General features: G+C 47.6%; 1 long non-coding RNA gene across 1 annotated transcript in view; it reads left to right on the top strand.

Annotated features, from left to right (window-relative positions):
- The window catches only part of LOC112547623 (uncharacterized), a 73973-nt gene that overhangs the window by 21429 nt on the left and 35953 nt on the right, over positions 1 to 16591 (top strand). The window contains exon 3 of the long non-coding RNA XR_012901958.2: positions 14350 to 14442. This is a non-coding gene — a long non-coding RNA (uncharacterized LOC112547623). The remainder of the gene's footprint in view (positions 1 to 14349; positions 14443 to 16591) is intronic.

Here is a 16591-nt window from a genome sequence, read left to right as displayed (position 1 = left end):
AATCGGCACCGCCCCGAGAGCCACAGAATACGCTGGCACCAGAATCGGCACCGATGAGCTGCCAAGAGCCAGCACCGGAGCCGGCACCAGCGAGGGGCTCAGTTGTGGTGCCAGAGGGAACACAATGGACCTGGGAGGGCAGCGTTCCGCAGGGTACCGGGATGGCACCAAGAACGGAGTTAACACCAACGATCCCATGCTAGTTCGGCACCGTCTGCGGTGCCACGTAATCCCCAGCATACAGCATCACGAGCACAATGCCGCTGGGCTAGGGATAAATCGGCACCGGCAAGGGAAAGAGGGTCTCCACCTTCCTCTGCGTCACAATCCGCCTTTTCAGGGGAGGATGACTATAACCAGACTGCAACAAGGGCCCACCATGGGCGATCAGGCAAGAACCTCTTCAGTCCCTACAAAGGCCACCAGAAAATCAACCAAGACTCCATTCCATCTCTCCATCACCAGGATTCTCGCTGGAACCTTCTCCATCACCATGCCGCTCACCAGAGACCAAAGATTACGCAGCTCCTTACAGGTGTACCCCTCAGTCACTGTGGCAGCGATCGAGATCTCGCCATTCTGATCGTTATAGGCGATATTCACTCTACCATCACGTATCATCTCACAGATCTCACTCTCCCAGCTATTCTCCTCCAAGGTCCTACCATAGGAGGCATGGGAGTAGATACTCCTCTAGATGTTCGTCCCCTGACTACACCAAATGCTATCATGGGAGCTATCATTCCTCTTATAGGCATGGAAGATCACAGTCTCACTCCAATTCATGCTGCTGTCATTCTTCTTACTACAGATGGCAATCACCACCTGTCCAAACCCAACAGAAGGTCCAGTCTCCGAGACCCGCTCCGGACACCCCTTCGGTCCCAATACAACTTTCTGAACCTGAAGAAGGGGAGATCTCTGATACAGAAGATCAACCGCATGACATTTCTCCAGAGGATATCTCATCATCCTCTCCAGATGACGCTGTCTTTGCTGGAGATACCTCACCCCCTGATGATGTGCGGGAGTTCCAAGATCTCTTTAGAAGGGTTGCACAATCGCAGGAAGTCCAATTAACGGAGGTGCAAGCAAAGCAATATAAGTTGTGGAAAAACCTGCATCCAAGACAGCAATCTAAGGTGGCTCTCCCAATTGATGAGACGATTTTGCAGGCAGCAGCAGAAATCTGGCACACTCCGGCCTCAACCACTCCAATGTTGAAGCCGGCTGAGAAACAATACTTTGTATCGTCTAAAGACTCAGAATTCCTCTTCACCCACCCCTAATGTAATTCGTGGACACAGCTTTACAAAGATAAAAAATACAGGAGAGGACAAGTAGGTGAAAAAACTCGACATATTTGGTCGAAAGGTGTACTCATCGTCCACGCTCCTCCTCTGTATTGCAAATTATGCGGCTCTGCTCGCAAATCACAGTTTCAACAACATCGCTAAGCTCACGGAACTGGCACAAAGAACTTCAGAGTCTGATAAGCTGCTGCTATGGGAAATACTAAAGGAGGGCTACACATGTTCTTGGGCAAACCTGCAGATAGCCATGGATGTGGTGGACATGGCGGCACGAGGCGTCGCAACAGCAGTGTCCATGAGACGGTCTTCATGGCTCGCCACAGTGGCTGTACCCAAAGAACTACAATCCAAGGTCGAGGATCTTCCTTTCGACAGAATTAAATTGTTCACAGAAAAAATGGACGACATGCTCCATACTGGGAAGGACTCAAGAACAACATTGCGCACACTCAGTATGTACGTCCCACCCTTCCAGCGTTGACGTTATTTTCCAATAAGACAGTATGATTACCAATTTCACAGACAGCAAAATTGTCTGTTTGATCAAACCCACTCCAAGCAGCAACCACAACGGAGGCGCCTCCAGACACGTAGAACAAACAACCCGTCGACATCCAAACAGCACCTCTGATACTAAACAACCCGTCGACATCCAAACAGCAAGTTTGACTCCCCTGTCGAGGGCATGCTAAATACACAGTTGTTGTTGCACACACCAATCCCATTTTTCACCACCAGCTGCGACCCTCTTACCATCAATGAGTCACAATAACATCAGACAAATGGGTATTGGAGGTAATAAGGTCGGGATTCACCATTCCTTTTACGTCTCTCCCCACCACCACCCCACCAACCCTGTCCCTTTTCAGGGACCCTTCTCACGAGGATCTTTTACAACAAGAAGCCTATCACCTCCTCACCAACAGAGCGATAGAGAGGGTCCCAGATCAGTTCAAAGGAAAAGGGTTTTATTCACATTACTTCCTAACGCAAAAGAAAACAGAGGGCTGGAGGCCCATTCTCGATCTACACCAGCTGAATCGCCATCTTCAAAAACAGTGCTTCAAAATGGTAACTGTCAACACAATAATTCCATCACTCGACAACGATTGGTTTGCTGCCCTCGACCTACAAGATGCTTTCTTCCACATAGCCATACATCCCGGGCACAGACGATTCCTGCGCTTTGTAATAAACAACAAACATTTTCAATATCGAGTTCTACCATTCAGTCTGGCATCAGCTCCCAGGGTTTTTTCGAAGACCCTTGCAATCGTTGCAGCGCACCTCTGTCAGCTACGAGTCATCATACTCCCCTACCTCAACGATTGTTTGATAAAAGGTGCAACAAAACAAGAAACCACCCAGATGATGGCTGTGGTCAGACAAACGTTTGACTCCCTCTGGCTCCTACTGAATGAACGGAAATCAACTCTGACTCCAACGCAAACTATAAAGTTCATAGGGGCAATTCTGGATTCCCTTACAGCAAGGGCATACCTACCATTGGAAAGATTCCAGGCAATCAAAGACCTGATCAGCATACTCGACAGGAATATGGCAATTTCTGTACACACCTGCCTCCTTCTCCTAGGTCACATAGCTGCTACCACCGTCGTGGTTCCCCATGCACAACTTCATTTAAGAAACCTCCAGCACTGGCTGACAACTGTATACGTCCCCACAAACCACGACATACACAGAATAGTATCTCTTCCACCACATGTCCGAATGTCCTTGTGCTGGTGGACAAGCACACAAAACCTTTTGATGGGAGTTCCATTTTGTCGGCAGCAGCCATCCGTTCAAATAATGACGGATGCCTCGCTCATCGGATGGGGCGCTCACATGGACGAGAAACGTATACAGGGAAAATGGTCTCCCAATGGGAGATGCCTTCACATAACCTCTTAGAGCTCCTAGCCATTTTTTATGCATGCAAGTATTTTCTCCCGCACCTCAAAGGCATGACAGTCAGAATATTGATGGACAATACAGCAGCAATGTATTACGTAAAAGGGCAGGGAGGAGCAAGATGCGCCAAAGTGGTATGGTGCTGGAATTGGAGCATATGGAACAACATCACAATAATAGCATCTTACTTACCTGGCATTGTCAATGTCATTGCGGACTCTCTCAGCCCACGTTTTCCCACGAATCACGAGTGGGAAATAAGAATGGACATACTACAGACAGTTTTTTGGAAATGGGGAACACCTCTAGTGGATCTATTCACAACGACCAGCAACAAGAAGTGTTGCCTCTTTTGCTCCAGAGCGGGGATCGGCAAGGGCTCCCTCGGAGATGCACTTCTAACCAACTGGAAGAAGACACTCCTTTACGCTTTTCCCCCAATGGTCTTCATTTCCAGGATGTTGGAAAAAATCACAACAGAGGTGGCAACTGTCATCTTAATAGACCGAGCCTGGCCCAGGCAAGCATGGTATCCGTTTTTACACAGAATGTCACTACGGCCACCGTGGCCTCTGCCTCTTCACCGAGATCTTCTCTCACAGGAACAAGGCTCTCTCCTACATCCCAGGCTCGATGCATTACATCTGATGGCATGGCTACTGACTGGCTCAGACAAGAGGAAAACCTTTGTTCTGAGCAAGTCAAAACAATACTGATACACAGTAGAAAGACATCTACACGTAATACTTACCTTGCAAAGTGATGTAGATACTCTCAGTGGTGTCTCCATAACAACGTCCAACCCTTCATTCTCCCTTGCACCAGGTCCTCAATTATATCCTTTATCTGCAGAACTTGGGTCTCTCATTGTCGTCCCTGAAAGTACATTTAGCAGGTATCAGTGCTTTCCATTACCCCATAGATGTTTCCTCACTGTTCTCTCATCAAACCACTAAGAGGTTCCTGAAAGGCCTGATGAACTTATAACCTCCACAAAGGGCACCTCCCCGTCTTGGAACCTAGATCTAGTCTTGGACACTATTCTGTATCCTCCTTTTGAGCCACTAGATATGCATCACTGCAGATGTTAACTATGAAGACTGTTTTCCTACTCGCGATTACATCAGCACGCAGAGTCAGTGAACTGGGGGCATTAATGGCAACTCCTCCTTTCACCTCTTTCTCCAAGGACACGGTAACATTACGACTACATCCTGCCTTTATTCCCAAGGTCTGTTCACCTTTTCACATCAATGAACCCATCGTTCTCACGGCATTCTATCCCAAGCCCCACTCCTCAAATAAGGATTCCTTGCTTCACACGCTCAATGTACAGCGCACACTATCCTTTTACATAGAGAGGACCTGTCAATGGTGGTGAACAGACAGACTGTTTGTGTCAACAGCACAACGCTCCAAGGGCAATGCGCTTTCCAACCAACGCATTGCCAGACTTATTACGCTATGTATTGCCACATGCCATTCCATCCGCAGTAGACTCCTACCTTCTATACCTCGGGTGCACTTCACGAAAGCAGTCGCAACCTCCATGGCATTCGCCAGGGAGGGTTCCCCTCAGTGATATCTGTTGCGCGGCCACCTGGACTTCTAGCATTTCTTTCACATGGCACTATGCCATAGTACGAAGGTGGGCTGCGGACGCCACAGTAGCCTCTGAGGTTCTATCTACTGCAGAAAATAACTGACCCAGAGCGCATTCTTGGACTACTGCTTTGTAGTCACCTTGAGTGGAGCACCCACGGGAACCACTCGAAGAAGAATAGGTTACTCACCATTGTGTAGTAACTGTGGTTCTTCAAGATGTGTCCCCGTGGGTGCTCCACGTCCCGCCCTCCTCCCCACTCCGGGTCTTTTCTTCTTCTCTTTTTCAGAGACCGAGCAGTGAGAGGAACTGGCATGGGAGCTGGACCACGTGATGTTAGAAAAGGCGCGAACGCCACGCAGCGCTGCCGCGTATGCGTGGTCTGGCCGACTATGGCTCTAAAATCTTCTGACCAGTGGCGCCAGGATGGACCTGACACCTTGAGTGGAGCACCTATGGGGACACATCTCGAAGAACCACAGTTACTACATGAAGGTGAGTAATCTCTTCTTTTGCTGCTTCTGTAAAATACATTTCTATCATGGAGCCAGATTATAACCAAATGAGGAGCTATGTTTTCCCTTGCAACTTCACAACTAACCGAGTTCTTTGTGACAGTTTTGAGGTGATACCAATAGCTGTGCCCCAACGGAAAGCTGCATACCATAATTTGCATGGCCCTTCAGTTATGGAAAAATTACCTTTAAGAGCTTAAAATTTTACTCATGAACTCTATCTTAAAGCAGATTACAAAGCAGTTTACCCATGAAATGACAGATTAATCAGGGGGTTAAAATGCTGACAAAACTGCAGTAAAAGTTATATGTTAGTAAAAGTTAGTTAAGTCCTAAAGTCAGAACACATGGATCTTATTTTAAAAGATAGTACAACTTTTCAGTTAAGTTGCTGTCAAGGCTTTTTCCCTACTCTGGCACAATGAATGCAGAAGTGGGGACCCGCAAAAGTACCCCAAAACCTTATCTTTCCAGGTTTTGGTATAAAGCTTTCCCCCAAAATCTTAAAAACCTAGATTTTGGGGATAAAAAAGCTGCTGCCACCACCCAAGTAATAATAAAGAAACCAGTGAGAGACCACTTGGGAAATCTCAGCCCCAAAAGTAAAACCAGGACACAAAAATTAACCAATACCAGGTTAATAAAAAGAAAAGACAAAGAACTTTTATTATCACCACAATATTCCTGTTGCAAGCATAATGACTAGATGGAAAACGGATTTATCTAAACTTTAACCTACTTTCAGATAGTGAAGAGTCTTTTCTTGGAGGTAGACATATTGTCTGTCCCCCTCAGTAGCTGGAGAGAAACTGCCCGGGGACAAAGGAGGGAAAACCCCAAAATTCCTTTGACACAGTTTGAAAATCCTACCTACATTTCTATTGGCTGCTTGGTATCTGGTTAGGTAAGGGACATAGTCAACCCCTTAGTATCCAGGCTGCTGGCTAACCCTCATGATCATGACAGTTGCATAGACTTGGTTTGTCTACATTACTGCATAAGTGGATGTAAGTTACGTAGCTCCATGATCAAATGCATCGAGTCCATTGCTAGACACGGGGGGGAGAGGGGAGGGGTCAAGTGTTCTTGCATATACTTGAAATTTCATCTTTTAGCCAAATCTGGCACCAGTATCCTACATAGGTGGGGAGGAGCAAGTTTTTATTTCCTGCCTTTAAACAGAGAAAGCCAAAGACAATATTTTTAATCCTGGACCAGGAAAAGAAAAAAGATGCGTCTTTCTGATGCTTGAACTAGGCAAAAACCAGAAATTATCAGAAGAGTTCTTAATTTAATACATCTTATTTAAATATTATTAAATAGGATAGAAGGATATTAGCTAAGAGTGGAATTTGCGAAGTGCCAAAATGCTTCAGAAACACAAGTCTCACTGAATTTCAATGGGATGGCTCTTTTGAATTCATCTGTATCTACAATTAATATTTTCTATATTTTACTTTAGCTAAAACATTTGAATGTGATACACTTACAATTTACTAATTTATAATAATGAATAACAGCTATCTGTAACAGTCGGAATGGCTTTGTGGGACTTATTTTACAGTTTGGTCCAAAGTCTGCATGCACACCAAACTAACTCTAGAGACATCAGCGGAGTTGCTCCAGATTTACACAGGTATAAACTAAAAGCAGAATTTGTCCCTCTGTTTTTACATCAAATTCTCATAGCTACAAGAGTTCTACCTACAAAAATACTATTTTGGCTCTTAACTTTAAATTTCATCCATGCACCTTTTTTGTTGGGCTTTACAGACTAAGTCCTAGAAGCATCTAAAGAACATGGGAATAATTAGATAATCCCTAGTCAGCAATCTTAAAAATCTGGCTCAGAGTCTAATAACTGGCATTAAGAAAAGATGCCTCTGGTTGGTGTTACTTTGGCAGGAATGAAAGCATGCTCTCATTTACCTCCCTAACTTACATTGTAAAACTACCATATCCTCATCATGTCACATAACAGTCATCCCACAGACAGAAAATGAGCTGAGCCAAGTAATACTTTTAGTGTGAAAGACAGCAGGTAAAAGGATACACATCTTCTATTCTACAAAGAAAACACATCACATTCAAACACCACTGTCCAAAACAAACAGGCATCCCTCTGTTTCCATTCTCCTAAGTAATTTCTACTGTAAATCAGTCATCAGACACTAATGTCAACGTTTTCAAAAGTTGCTAAGTAATTTAGGAGCCTACGTCCCATTTTTAAAAGCACCTAGGTCACTTGTGCTCAGATTCTGAAATGTATTTATGCATCTAACTCCCTTCTACACGTAGGGGAGTTAGGAATCTCAAAACCTTTGAAGATCTGGCCTTGAAGGCATAAATTCCATTGCAAGTCAGGTGACTTAGCCTAAGTTTACCCCCTAGCAAACAACATTCTGGCTTCAGCCATCTTTAGGGCTGTGTAATTCACACCCAGATTCAATCCTGGTTTACTCTGGCTTCTGCTGGAGTAAAGGAAGACAAAAGACAGAGCTCTTGGTGGCATAACATCTAGAGGGGGAGACCATGGGCAGTGTCAAATAGGTGACCAGCCTAACTCTGTCTGGAATTGAGCTGCCAATGCCTCTCTGAAAGGAGTTTATAGCATATGGTGAGAACACACAGGAATTTAGGCTGATTATGTCAGCATCAGTTCTCTCCAGTGTTTCTCTGTATGTTTCACAGGAGATGATGCTGAGTAGTACGGACACTGAATGGTAAAACCTCCTACCCATGGTACCCCAAGTGTGTCATGCTTGTTTACGGGGTCTTTTGGGGAGTCAAAAGGGGAAAGATGACATAATATTCGTTCACTTTATTTTGCACCATTTTAGTAGGTTTTCTGTCTTTTTTTTCACCCCTACTGTATCCCCAAAGTAGAGCGGAGAAGAGAGCTTGTTGTATCTAATTATTGTTGGTTAAGACATCTATGTTTACACTGTAATTAAAAAGCCAGAACTGATCTGTGCCAACTAACTTGGGCTCACAGAACTTGGGCTATGGCTTTGTTTCATTTGCAATATAGATGTTTGGGCTACATCTGGAGGCAGGGTTCTAGGGTCCTTTTGGGTAGGAGCACAGGCACAGATATCCCCACTAGCCAGGGGGTGCTTGATCCGCCCCCAGCCACAACCCCATTCTACCTCTTCCCCAAAGCCTCCACCCCATCTCACCTCTTCCCTTTCCTACTCTGCCCTACACCACCCCTATTCCACCCTTTCTCTCAACCTCCACCTCCACTCTCTCTAACTCCTGTTCCATCCCAACTCCTCCCCCAAAACACGCCCCATCCCTGCTCCGCCCACTCCCTGCCTGAGCATCCAAACTCTGTAAAAGAGTTATTTTGCAGTGGGCAGGAGGAACTGGGAGGAAGGGGAAGGAGTTGGTCAGTGGAGCTGCTGGGGGTGAGAAGCACAGGTTGCTAGGGAGAACTTGGTTTCTGTTGGGTTCTGAACACTCACTATTTTTTCCCCAGAGCACCCAGGGATTCATCACCTATCCGTACAAGAGTCCTGTAGGCTGAGCCTAAACATGTACACAGCAATTAAATGGTCCCTTAACCATGGGTGTTGAGTGAATCTTTGAGTTATGGAGCCCTCCAGCCCTACCCCTTCTGGGCCCACCAGAGCCTAGCCCCCACTATGGCTGCTGGTGCCTGTGCAGAGCTCCTAGTCCCCCTCTTGCCTGTAACCATTAGCCTCTGCCCCCAGGATAGCACCCCCCCACCTCTCCTCACCCCACAGCACAGGGAGGTGCATCCCCAGCCACCCCAGGCTACACCACCCAGCTTGATCCCCAGCCAGCCTGGCCCCCTGTGGATGAAGGTCCCTTGCCAGCCCCAGTGCTGGGCAGGTGGCACAGCTGAAGCAGGCCCAGAGCCAGAAGGACTGGCTGTGTGAGTGGCACAGCCCCCAACGTGCCTGACCTAGCCTCTGAAAAGGAACAGCAGGCAGGAGGGAGCATGGAGGTGGTGCATTGGCAAAACCACATCAGGCCATTTGGGAAGGCAGAACCTTGCCAGGCCTCTACAATATCCATTTCCAGGTTTACGATGGTGCCAGTGGGGCCATGGACTTGGGCCCATGTTCAGAACAGGCGTTGGCCTGCTCTGCTTACAGTGCACTCTGAGACCTCACAAGCCTGATGGCTCCATCCAATCCCATCCACCACTTGCTCCTCTCGACCTGCCTGCCAGCCAGCCAACCAAAAGCTTCTCTCCATGCCTTGGTCCCACCCACCAGCTTTTCTCTGCCTTCTGGCTGGACCCCCTGCACATTTATCTTTGGGCAGTCTCTGGTTCCCACCACTTGTGGAGCCCCACCTATTTTCCTGGGACTGAGTCATCTGGGTCTTGTGCAGAAGCCTGGCCTGTTGGGGGTGGCTGAAGCCCCCTCGGCAAGTGTGCCCTGAGGAAACTTGGCCAGGGTAAGCCCTGGCCTGGATGATCACACCATTCCCTAGGGGCCAGGGCGATTCCCCAAGCTAGGACCAACCCTGGCTGCAGTGGCAGCTCAGCCCAGCAGATACTGTCACCTCCCAAAGGGCTGATGAGTGTGGCTGGGAGGTAGGATGTGAGGGAGTGGGTCTCTGGAGGGCCTGAGTGAGGGTATTGGGCTGTGAGGGGCTGGAAAAATCTCTGTGTTAGGACACTAGGTGTTCTGTGTGGGGTGCTGGGCAGTGGTGAGACTATGGGCAAGAGGGTGCTGGACAAGGGTGGTGGTGTGAAAGATGCTGTGCATTTGTGGCAGGTCTGGAGGCGCACTGAGCATAGCAGATCCAAGGGCTCTGGCCATAGGCAATCTGGGGCGGGGTTCCCAGTGTTCAGCAGGGAAGATGTATGGCGCAGCATGGGCACCCCCAAGGGGAAGGGGCATACTGACAGCACAAGGCCGGCCACATCATTAAGTGTCTGATAGTGCCCTTGGACTGGGCTGGCTGGAGCAAGGCCAATCTTGCCATGCCACTGGCTGGCCCGTTGCTCCAGGAACTGACCTTCCATTCCATGCTCCAGTGCCCCAGTGGGGGCCCACAAATATGGCAGCAGGCCCAGAAAAAGATAATTCGGGCCTGGCTCCCCACATCCTTAACCCAAGCTCCACAAGACTGAGCTGGCATGGTCCAGCAGTAGGTATCTAACTGCAGTGTAACCATATCTTTAGGCAACATCAACACTACACACTACTGGCAGTGATAGTGTACAGTGAAATGCAGATTGTATCTACACTGTATAATGTAGCTACATGTGTCACTGAGGTTACATCTAGACTACAGCCTCTTTCGAAAGAGGCTTTTTCAAAAGAATCTTTCGAAAAAGCCTTTTTTGAAAGAGAGCCTCTAGACTGCACCCACTTCTTTCGAGAAAGCAAGCCACTTTCTTGAAAGAGAGCACGCAGGTAGTCTGGATGCTCTCTTTCGAAAAAGCCCTGTTTGCATTCAAGAATGCCTTTTTTTGAAAAAGCACTTTCGAAAAAAGGCATTCTTCCTCATAAAATGAGGTTTACTGAGGTTGAAAAAACCGCCGCGTTCTTTCGATTTAATTTCAAAAGAACGTGGCAGCAGTCTAGACGCAGGGGAAGTTTTTTCGAAAAAAGTTTTTTTGAAAAACCACTGTAGTCTAGACACACCCTGAAAGACTCTGGCGCCAGGGAAAGGCGTTAGCCACTTTCCACTGCAGGAGCCTTTCACTGTGGGGAAGAAAGGTTCTGGCAAGGGCCAAGCTGTTTAGGGAACCTCCCTGCCAGCACCTTTCCCCAGGATGCTGTAGTACTAAAAATACCAGAGTAACGGGGGATGCATGACTTGAACAAGTAGAAGAGATGTAGCAGGATATGTACTTGTGTACATACCCACAACCTTTAGGTGTGTCTTTGCCCTATTTGCCTAAGGCATGCCTCCCTGGCTATGCTGGTATTTATACCCACGATGATGGGGGGTGGGATAACCACCTATGTATGCTACATGCCACCAAAAGAGGTATGCAGTCACACTTTCAGATACTTTGAGCACTGTATACAGAAACTTAATAAAAACTACTGAATCATTCCTCACCACAAGAGATTAAAATCTGAATACTCCACTGGCCTATCCAATATATTCTTTTTAACCTTGGCTAGCTGTTAAAGTCTAGGAAAATCTTCACTAGAAAACCAATTAGCTGCCAGATGTCATTCAGCTGCTTCAGATTTAATCTTAAGCCTTCCATTCTTTTTTTGGAAGCATGAGAACCACAATTAGTGACCTCTGTGATTAATCCAATATACTGAGCATACAGGAGGTAATCAACACAGAGAATCTCTCTCAATGAGGTCAGTGACACTAGTTTAAGAATATAATTTAGTTCAATCATTTTGGGCATCAAAACGTAATAGTATCTACTCTTTAAAAAAAAACCAATTCATGCTGAGAAAACATTCTTTTTAACTCTGTCAAAATCTGTAATATTTTCTCTTAGCAGGAAATCTTTTGCATGCATGTTACACTTTGTTTCTGAACAAGAATAAACCATATGCCTATTTTCCTACATCTGCTACCGTAAACTGCTTTTTAAAAATTAGCAAATGCCTACACCTCTCACAGCTGAAACCCGGTACAGAGAGAGCAATATATCTTAAAAATTACTTAAGTAAACTCAGGATACTTTTGCTTATTAGTCAAGGCCTTCAAAAGACAAAAATCACACTGACAGTTTTAAACAATGCAGCCCAACTGTCAGTATTTCTTGCACAAGAAAGACTCCATACTGGAACAGTAAGATTTTGTATTTTTATGTACTGATCATTAGAGTTGGGATGCAGAATTTTGCACAGTCTTGCCTGCATGCACTTGGCTTTAATCCTATACTATGAATCCATCATTCACAGGAGCATTAAAACAGCCTTACAAATTTAACCCACATCCAAAACGATATTCATACCAGAAAAATGTAAAATAATTCAAATTTTAGGGAATGATTTTCAGAATTGTCCCAGATCCTGGCTCTTATTCCATTTGTGTCTCCTCAGAAGTACAAAGTACTGTAGACAGAAAACCAGTTTAATCAGCTGATTGGGGATTCTCTGGACATAATGGGTATGGCCAGGAAATGGGGGGCATCGCCAGAGCGCAGCTGTATTTCAGCTACCCAAGACTGCGGAAATAGCCTTATGAGGCTGTGATTTGCTGATGGCTCTTTAGAACAGCTCTATTGCTGCTGTAAGTTGTGCCAGGAACCAACTCAGCCTCTGGTCAGTCTGAGGACGGCATATTCTTTGCCTCTTTGCCAACTCTATACTAAGGATTGTCCAGCCAAATCTGACAACCGGGCTGTTATTTTGTACATTATCAGTATGTCAAAGGCAGTTATGATAACTGAGCATATAAATAGAGTTTTTTGCAAAATTATTGCAATTATGAGCTAACATACTTAGAGATGAAAAAGCTATGTAAGTGCAAACCTCTGTTGTTATTAATAAACACTAGTCAGACTCTACTCCCAGTCGCACTGGTGCAACTCCACTGACTTCAGCCGTGTAACTCCTGTGGAGGCAGGAAAAGGGAATAAGGGAATTTGTGTGCAGCCATCTTGGTCTTGTTAACAAGAGAACAAGAGTCAGGCTAAGTCTGTGGCCTGACAACGTGAGATCTGTAATTAGACGCTGCCTTTGCCTCTCGCCTCCATACAGAGGTAAGGCTAGAATGCTGACTCTGGCAGGTACCTTGAGATAAGGAGCATCTGGGTGGAACTAAAATAACTGTTAGCCATTGGTGTTTGTAATGGGAAGGAGACTATTTGTTATTGTTATTATATCTAATGGACAGTGTGGCGGGTTTTAAGGGTGCGAGCCCCGCACCCCCGAAATCCCCCGGGCTGAGCCAGCGGGGTGGGGGGGGGCTCCGCGTACCCACCGCCTTCCAAATGCCCAGTTGCCCCGCCCTCCGGGGTCCACGGGCGAGTCTGGCCCCGGGTGCGCTCACCCCTCGCCCCTTGCGGGGTCGAGGGGGCTCAGCGGACCCGGACCTGTATCTTCCCGGGCAGCCCCCGGTCGGGGGCCCGACCGGGGTTCTTGAGCCGTCCCTCTATTCTTTGCCCCCTCGCCTCGTTGCCCCTCTCTGCGGGGGCAGGGGGGGGGTGCTGCGTTCGACCCTCGCCGCCTTTCGGGCTTGCGCTGAGGTCGGGGTGTGGGGGAGTGGGGGACCCGGGCCCGCCCTCACCACCGGGTCCCAGCCCGAGGCCCTAAGTGAGATGGGTGCTTTAAGGCGCTCCCCTCACGGCAGGCGGGGCAGCCGCCCGAAACTCGCCTGCCCACGGGCGCCAGAACGGCCCCGCCTCGGACTCCTTCCACCCCCGTTGCTCCGGCCCCCTGGGCCGGTGCAGAGTCGGGTCACTTACCCCGTCGTAGACGCCGGGTTCGTCCCAGTGCGAGCCTCCAATTGCCGGGGTCGTCGCCCTTGGTCGCCCGGAAAGCCGGGTGCTTGGGGTGCCGGGAAGCCAGGGTGGCTGCCCGCTCGCTTCCCCCCTCTTGGGCGTCCCGGTGCCCCTGTTATGGGCGCAGCCGGGTGACGTCGGGGGCGTCAGCCCCGCCCCCTCCAGCGGATCCCCGCGCGGCTCCGGCCGGAGCGTGCCTGCGGCTTCCGCCTGAGGCGCGAACCGGGGCGCCCACGCCGGACGCCTCCCGGGCCCCCGGTGTTTCCCCCGTCCCCTCTGGCGCGCGCCTGCCCCCGCCTTTAGCCGCGGCGGAGCCGGCGGCGCCGCGCCGAGCGGCTTCTGGCCGTCCCTGGCCGCCGCTTTCTGCCGGAGCGGGGGGGCCTCCCCCGCCCCTAGTGCGGACCCTGCCGGGTCCGTCACAGACAGTATATAAACTGCTTCAAAATTGCTTGTATTCGAAGATCTGCCTCGGGGGCGGGAGGGCTTCCCCCTCCTGTCCGAACCAGTTTTTCCCTTGCTGCAGCTCGTAATAAAACTGCCTCTGGCTACTTGTTGCTTACAAACTCAGAGTGAGGACAATGTTTTCTTCCACAGTTTGGTGCCGTGACTCGGATGGCAACGCCCAATTGAAGACAGTGACAGCGGCTGCAGACCATCCCCCTTCGCCCCCAGGGTGCCAAACGAGAGGTAAGAGACCTTTTGAAATCTCTACTGGGGTGTGGAAGAGGACTGCCTGGGGGGTCATCTGCCTCTCTGGGCTCACACCATCCAAACTTCTTGAATCTGCAACAAGGTCAGACGCAAAGCGGTTCCGGGAAGGTTGTTTTGTTACCCCCGAGTAGGCCTAAGTTTATGCAGTGCTGGGAACTGCTGTGGTTTTGGTGGTGCCGCCCCAGGTACGGGAAGAAAATTGTATTGCGTCCGGACATAAAGCACCTAGGTTTATGCAGTGCTGGGAACTGCTGTGGTTCTGGGGGGAAACGTGTTGTTTGCCGCTTCTGGGGGGAACAGTGTTGTTTGCCGCCCCAAATATGGACGAGGTCTTCCACACTCCTGAGAGTTGAATTTGGCTCACTGTAGACAGAGATGTTCTTGAAAGCAATCCAATTTTTCCCATAGTGTGAAGTTTGCCTTAGTCAAAATCATTACTGGAACAGCTAAATGAATAAAGAGAGGGAAACGTCCCACTTAGAGGTAGATAACGTTATTTTTCTTCTCACAAGGCCTACGTCATTATTTCCTGAATGCTTCCATTAACTTGTATTTATGAGTGTACTGACTAGATAACTCACTAAGCTGAAACTACACCTATAGCCTCTCCATCAAAAAAAACTGATAAATCATAGATATAACTAAAAGGAAATACTAACTCTGTACCAGAAAAGAAAAAAAGGAAAAAATCCTTTCAGATATTAGTTAGCTCAGTCATCTCTGATTTTGCAATAACAAAAATGAATTTCAAAGGTGTGTCTGCCTTCCAAAGCACGTAGCAAATTACTCAGTACTTGTAACATTTAGAAGCATGTAGTATATCAGCATTAAATTGCTCAATAATGCTTAGCAATAGCCAGCACAATATAACATGCAAAGGCAGTGAATATTAGAGTAAATCCGAATAAATTATGGCACTGTCTCTACAAAGCAATAGGGCAACAAGGCAAGAAAAAAATCCAATCTCCCACATATAAAGCTCTTTGTCTAAAGACAGGAGAATATGTTTCACTGTCTTCAGTAATATGATCATGCACTGTAATTAAATGCTAAAAAGATAGACCTGTAAATAATCCAAGGTTTATAATCATGACTCCAGTTTGTTGAAATCAGCATATTTATTCTGAATATATTTAGGTTTTAGGGTGTTAGCTTTCCAAGTTGTCTGTAACCATTCATTCTGAAGAGAACAAGTTCAAAGCTGAATTTATTCTTGTCAGTAGTTAGATATAGACCTCTTCATTAATCAGTACCTTGTATACCTTTACTAAGGCAATGAGCATCTAGAGAAATCGAGAGAATCTTACTTGAAAATAATGTTACTTCACATACAATTATATTAGGCAAAAAGATAATCCAGATAAATAAGGCTGCATATAATTAAACCAGTTAAACACATAAAAATAAATTATCCTGAAAGCTGGGAGCCTATCCATAGGAGAAGTCTCTTTCATTTCCACTTATGTGAGTAAGGCTATTCATAGCCAGGCAGAATGTGACGGTCCAAAACATAGATTTCTTAACGTTTTGCTTTCTACACTGTACAGAAGAACTATGTGGTAAGAATAACTCCCTGCCTAACTGTGTGTGCATTATATAGCACTTTCTGTATCAGTCCTTCCCTTTCCCCCATTCTCAGTCACCACTGTTTAAACACCACTATCCTCTCAGGCTATGTCTCAACTAGGAAAACAGGTCATGGTCATAAAACGTGTTAGCTATCATGTTTTAACACAGTTTTGTCATGAGTGTAGACATGGCTTAACTGAGGGGTGGGCAGAGGGGCCAGATCCGGACCGTCAAGCCAATGGATCCAGCCCGCAGCCACCCTGCCACTCCCTAGCCCCCAGGCCAATCGAGGCCTGGAGACGGGGGAGCACGAAAAATTCCCTCTCCCCGGCAAGAGCGTGCGGCAGCTAGAGAGAAACACCAGAGGATTTTAAACAGCCAGTGGCTCTCTCTAGCCTTCGCACGCCCCTGGCAAGGTGGGGTAGGGCAAGGGACTTCACGTGCTCCCCCCCACCCACAGGCCCTGGTTGGCCTGGAGGCGGTGGGGCCACATATGGTCTCCTCCTGCTGTGGCACCTAGAGAGCCACCCACTGTTTTAAAACAGCTGGCAATTCT

Source organism: Pelodiscus sinensis, chromosome 2 (assembly GCF_052426305.1).
Source record: "Pelodiscus sinensis isolate ZL-2025 chromosome 2, ASM5242630v1, whole genome shotgun sequence".
Classification (NCBI taxonomy): Eukaryota; Metazoa; Chordata; order Testudines; family Trionychidae; genus Pelodiscus; species Pelodiscus sinensis.
This window is presented reverse-complemented; position numbering and strand designations above follow the sequence as displayed.